Source organism: Arvicanthis niloticus, chromosome 14 (assembly GCF_011762505.2).
Source record: "Arvicanthis niloticus isolate mArvNil1 chromosome 14, mArvNil1.pat.X, whole genome shotgun sequence".
NCBI classification, from domain to species: Eukaryota; Metazoa; Chordata; class Mammalia; order Rodentia; family Muridae; genus Arvicanthis; species Arvicanthis niloticus.
In genome coordinates, this window is record NC_047671.1 from 14,985,377 (window position 1) to 14,991,394 (window position 6,018).

Below are 6,018 nucleotides of genomic sequence, written 5' to 3' on the forward strand. Positions count from 1 at the left end.
GCCCTGAGTGAGTGCTACAAAGTGAACTCAGATCCCCTGCAGGAGCAGTCTCTGCTCTTCAAACACAACCGTCCCTCCAACCCCCTTAGTTCCCTTTCTCATTGCTATGATAAACTGCTTGGCAAATGAAACTTACAGATTATTTTGGCTCATGGTTTGAGAGCACAGTCTGTCATGCTGGGGGAAAAAATGCAACAGAAGCATGAGGCAGCTGGTCACCTTGCACCCACAGTCAGGAAGCTCAGATGGATGAATACTGATGCTAGTTTGGAACACCAGACCAGGGAATGGTACCACTCACATTCAGGATGGGTCTTTTTTTCTCAGTCAAGTCTTTCTGGAAACACACAACCACAGCCAGGGTGTGTCTCAGGGATCAGCCTATATCCTGTCAAGTTAACAGTGAGGACTAACCATTCCAAACACCTGACAAAAAAGCACAGGCGTGGTTTTCTCAATCCCAGTAGGAGGGAGAGCTGAGTATCTAGGACTAAGAGAGACCCTAGATCTTCTGGGTAAATGAACCCAAGCCCCTTAGAATGGAGACATTGAAGGTCAGCTCTTCTAAGAGCTCAAACACCTTTAACTATGGACCTGTGGGCCAAAGTATCTTTTGTTATGATTTCCTGATTGACACAGCAGGGAAAGAGAATAAAGGTCAGAAATTCATAGAAATTAAGTCAGCGATTCTATTTCAGAATCACCAAATGGGCACCCTCCCAAGTGACCTGGTACCTGGTAGTAACGGTCATGTGTCTTAAGAAATCTGAAGACGTCTCGCCTCAGCTTGCTTACGGAAAGCCAGCCACATTCCACTGTCTCCAAAGTCCTTAAGCTTAGGTAAGAAAAAATTAGGCCCTACACCAGCTGAGTGGAAACTCACCCACTCATCCCCATGTTTACTGGTTTTTCAAGATAGTGTCTATGGGCCCAGACACCAGCTGCATCCAGTGATGAACCACTGCATTCTGAAGGTTGAAGTCAGCTCCCCACAGGCAGGTTGCTGCCAATCTTCCTTTAACAAGGAAGTTAAAAACAAACAAAAAAAACTGAATGGTAAGGTGCTTGCCCCGACTCCCGTCAACAGGTGAAATTCTGTACTTCTGCAACTCAACTTCCTTGTCTGTAAAGCAGGAAATAACTGCTCTGTCAGAGCTGTTGCCAAGACTCAACATGTACATAAAACGTTTAGCACTGTATCTGGCACACAGGGACTAGTTAGTGGCTCTGGTTGCCATGCAAGCTCTCAAACCACGATACCTCGTGGATGCTCCCTTGAGGAAGGCACCTCACAACCCCAAATCCCACCAGAACCATGTGTCCACAGGACATCGTGGGAACAGGCAAATTCCTGGCTTCCCATTTATTTCCACATTGCTTAACTACTCTCTGCACTCACAGCAAGCCAAGCCTCTTAGCTTCCTTGTTTATCCCCAAGAAAAGCTTAATTCATATTTTATATCTGTATCTCAAGTTTAAAAAAGAAGCGAGTCTCCACTGTGGCCAAAGACAAAATTCACCACTCCACAGACATCCTGAAAAAATGCATACAATGTCCTCAAGTAACAATCTGCTGGAAAGGACATGCTTGGTGTACAGGGAGAGTGAGTGACTGTCATCATATAGAGTTGGCTTATGCCAGTCAGCAGTGGGAACTGTAAGGATACTGGGGCTGAGAGAGATCACTATGCAGAAGTGTGTTGGTGTTGACGCATCCAAGACTTCCTACATTCTATCTGCTCAGCAGATGTATTAGGTAGGTCTCTCCTGAATGCCTAGTTCCAATGAACTTGGATATAAATCCGAGTCTAAATTGAGCACTGGAGATATTGTTTAGAGAGAGACCGGAGTGATGTAACTGGAACTATCACTGAAACCCCTCCAGTTGAAAGGGCTGTGTGTCAAACCTGATCACAGTAAGAAGTGATGGTGAATGTGGTGGTTTAAATAATAATGGATCACACAGATCCATATTTCAATACTTAGTCAACAGAGAGTGGCACTATTTTGAGAAGGATTCAGAGGGCCTTGTTGGGGTTGGTGAGGCCTTGTTGAGGTGGGTGGTGCCTTGTTGGAGAAAGTGTGTCACTATGGGTAGGCTTTAAGGTTTCAACAGTCCACACCAAGCTCAGTGTGTCTTTCTGCACATCAGTATGTAGCTCTTAGCTCCTGTTCCAGTGCCATGCTTGCCACCATATGAATTAAGCTTTTCTTGGAGATAAACAAGGAAGCTAAGAGGCTTGGCTTGCTGTGGGGGCAGACAGGAGTTAAGCAATGTGGAATAGCATGGTGGACTAAGTCTCTGAAACTGTAAGCAAGCTCCCCAATTAATTTCTTTTATAAGAGTTGCCTTGGTCATGGTGTCTCTTTACAGCAATAAAAAAGTGACAGTGAGCTAATGAATGAATAGAAACTTGCTATGCATGTAGCTGTATATTATACAAATATATACATGCACACATTCCAGCAATGGAAAACAGTTTATTTCTAAAGCTATAATAAAATTATTAGCAGTTTGGGTTGGAGAAAGAGCTCAGTGAAGTGTCTGCAGGCCAAGCATGATGACCTGAAGTCGTGCCCCCAGCCCAAACGTCTTGAGGATGTAAGTTTGAGTGAGGCAGCTTCCATCCTTTAGCCCAAAGGCAATATTCAAGTCTGGGTTAGAGCGTAGTGTCTGATCAAAACCAAAGTCAACAGCAGAGAACTGAGGTACTAGATGACCAGTGAGTTACAGGAGAAATGACAGTTGAAAGGAGGAAGCTGGGGGGGTATCTGTACTGAGTGTGCCCGTATGTGGGTTTATGAACCAGAGTAGTGGAGGAGACCAGGAGAAAAAGGTGCCCTGGAGCTAGAGTTGCAGGCTGTCGTGACAACAGGAAACTAAACTCAGGTTCTCTGCAAGAACAATCTGCAGTCTTAAATTCGAGGGTCATTCTCAGGACAGAGAAATTTAATACCTAAATTCATCAATGTGTTGTTATGTTTAAAATGTGATGTTGAAAACTTCAAGTTGCTTAGGACAGTGTTCCAAAGCAGGCTAACAGTACGAATCGTCATGACTAGGCAAGTTTCTTCTTCGTTTGGTGAGTTTCTCCTCTGTAATAAAAGGCTAGGACATGGCTTACTTCAGAAGAAATAGTCTTAAGATCACAGCAACACTCATCACAATGCCATGGTCCTAAAAATCTTTGCTTGCCCCCTCTGGTTTTAAACCTGTTTCATTATGCAGACTTGCTGAGCCAAAGTTGGCGCAGCATGGACTTAAATTATTTCAGGGTTAGGTCTCTCTTCTAGAAACTTGCTTGACCGATGAAAATAAAGTAGCCAGTGAGAGACTGACTATGATAAACAATTCTCTTGCTGAACAGTTGCTTAGAGGAAATGGCTCTTTGCATCTGGGCACAGGAGCACACAGGTATGTTCTTTATAGTCTGCAAGTGACAGAATCACCTGTCTCAAAACTTAAATCCCTCACACACTTGTGTTTGGGACTTAAGGCAGCTCAATCTTCCTTCCTTAGGATCCAGATTCACCATCCCAAATTGTTCAAGTATTCCATCTTTGAGGCTGTACAACATCTTTTACCTTCTAAAAGTCCTCAGTGAATGACAGGGGTCTACACACTAGAACGTGGGTTCTAGTCTTCCAATCAACTGTCCACAAGACTTAGTGAACACCTCTATGTGACAGGTAGAGTGTGCAGACACCTCTGTCTTCAAGGAGCTCAACCACAGTATGTGGCTCATCTACTGTGATAGTCAAAATGACTTTAACAGCACCAGCACCCCCATCACACAACAGGAGCCTAACTCACTCTATTTATCAGCAAAGACCACACTGAAGATGTAGGATTCAAGCTGATTTGTAGACAGAAAAAGGACTAAGTCAGAAAGATGGGAGATGGGAAATCTCTTAAGCTGAGAGAATAGCTGAGTCACAAGCATGGGCAGAAAGAAGAATGTGGCTCAGGGGCTAAAAGGATGGAGGTGGTAGTCATGGCAACCCAGAACATCAAGAATTGGGGCTCAAAATGACATTGGGAAGAAATGTAGAATCCAGATCCAGTGGGTTGTTACAGGTCATGTTACAGACTTTTAACTATTCTACATCCAATGGAACATGATATTTGGGTGCTGAACAAAGGCACAGTAGTAAAATTAGAAGATCAGGTCTTAGGGATTAACGTATATGGGAAATTTTCAGTGTGAGAACAGTTTTCAATGTTTCAACTTTCATGATCCCATTTGTTTCCATGATCAATGACAATGACAGGTACCAAGGACATCAATTATCCTCCCCACAGGTATTTGCATACCTGTGTGCAAAGTATCTCTAAAAGTTGGCTTCTGAGAGTGTTCCTGTTAATTTTATTTTACTCTTTTATTACTGCTCCAAACTGCTAAATTGCCATTCTTACCAACGCATGCCAAGGCACACATACAGCTTTTGAATCCTCTTTATCTAAGCATTGTATTCATCAGCTCTGAGCTTTCCAAGGATTTTGTCACATCTAGTTTATGCAGAACTTCATAATTTTAACACTTAGAGGAAGACAAAGCATCCAATTTGGGTACCTTGGCAGCAGGCACAGTGACAGCACTGAATCCTTGAACCTCAGGGGGAAGACGCTCCAAAGCTAACACATAAGCATGATGAATCACAGCCACTGCACTGGTTATGACTAGTGGGCCAGGAACTAGCAAGGATATTTGCTCTTCATATTCATATGACCCAAACACATTAAAAATATGCCCGATTCCCATGGTGGTTCTGGAAGGAATATTGAACGGGTGTTACCAATGAAACAGTCTGTGTATTTGAAACCTAACCATTCTCTACAGAGACTATGGAAATGGAGCTACTGTGAACCCCAGACTTTCCAGGATGACCATGCCACCTCACATTCCTCTCTAGCAAGGGATCTTTTTCAAAGACAGTCTGAAGTGATACTAAAACTTTCTCGTGTCTTATCTGACATCAGTGGGAGGGGAGGCCTTTGGTCCTGTGGAGGCTCAATGCCCCAGCTAGGGGAATGCTAAGGTAGTGAGTCAGATGAGTGGGTGGGTGAGCACCCTCAAAGAAGCAGGGGGGAGGAGAAATGGGATAGGGGGTTTGCAGAGGGGAAACCAGGAAGGGGGTTAACATCTGAAAAGTAAATAAATAAAATAATCAATTAAAAAAATAAAAATAAAAAACTATTTTACTAACATAAAAAAAAATAAAGTAAAACGTTCAATTGTGCCCAGGTGAGAAGCAGGTGTGTAGCTACAAGGTGGCTGCCTCTACCTGGACTTCTCTATGCCCAAGAAGAGACCAAGGAGAGCTTAGATAAAGAATGAAGGGCAGAAGCCGCCCTGAAATGCACCTCCGTGTCAGGAACCTGGGGAGAGGGCTCATTTTAATGAGAACTCAAATGAAAAAGCAACTTGTCTCAATGTAAAATTTTGACAAAAAAAAAAAAAAAGAATAAAATAAAAAGTATCAGAATGAAAATCCACTCTAGGAGGCACTGTAAAGCAAACGAGGGAGTCAGCACGATTCCCTTCTCTGTACAAGAAAAACTCATAGCTAGACTGTGTGCTCCAAGGCAGAAGCCGTTGCCTGCTGCCTTCCTGCAGCTCAGCTGAGCGGCAGTACCACCAGGTGAGGAGGAGAGCAGCTTCTCCAGGGTTGCTGCTTGCCAGGGTCTGAGTTACACTCTCCGATGAAGAACTCGGTGACCCCTGGGGACCTGTGTTGGAAGAGGCACTACAGCCTCACACAGCTACAAGAATAAAGCACTTTCAACCGGGAAAAGCTTTGAGGGCAGATAAGATCGGAAACCCTAGGGCAGGAAAAGGATAAACCTCACTTTCCAACACGATTCTTGCATCTCCCTAGATCCCTTATGCTTCAAGTAACTCGTGAGCTTTTGTCAAGTGTGATGGCTCGTTATCTACAGTTGTTGGAACAGGCACACAGCTCTAGTTTAACAACCTAGATATCTGGCTCTTAAAATAGATACACGTGCCAGCTGAT

At 43.8% G+C, this 6,018-nt stretch overlaps 1 protein-coding gene across 3 annotated transcripts in view; it reads right to left on the reverse strand.

The window, feature by feature from the left end:
• Positions 1 to 6,018, reverse strand: part of Myo5b (myosin VB) — a 301,927-nt gene that overhangs the window by 189,064 nt on the left and 106,845 nt on the right. Inside the window, exon 1 of one of the 3 annotated variants that reach the window (XM_076912461.1) lies at positions 884 to 1,142. The exons of the other annotated variants lie outside the window; for them this stretch is intronic. The gene's annotated coding sequence lies outside the window, so the exon portion shown is untranslated. Of the gene's footprint in view, positions 1 to 883; positions 1,143 to 6,018 lie in introns of those variants that run through there. 3 annotated transcript variants of the gene reach the window in all.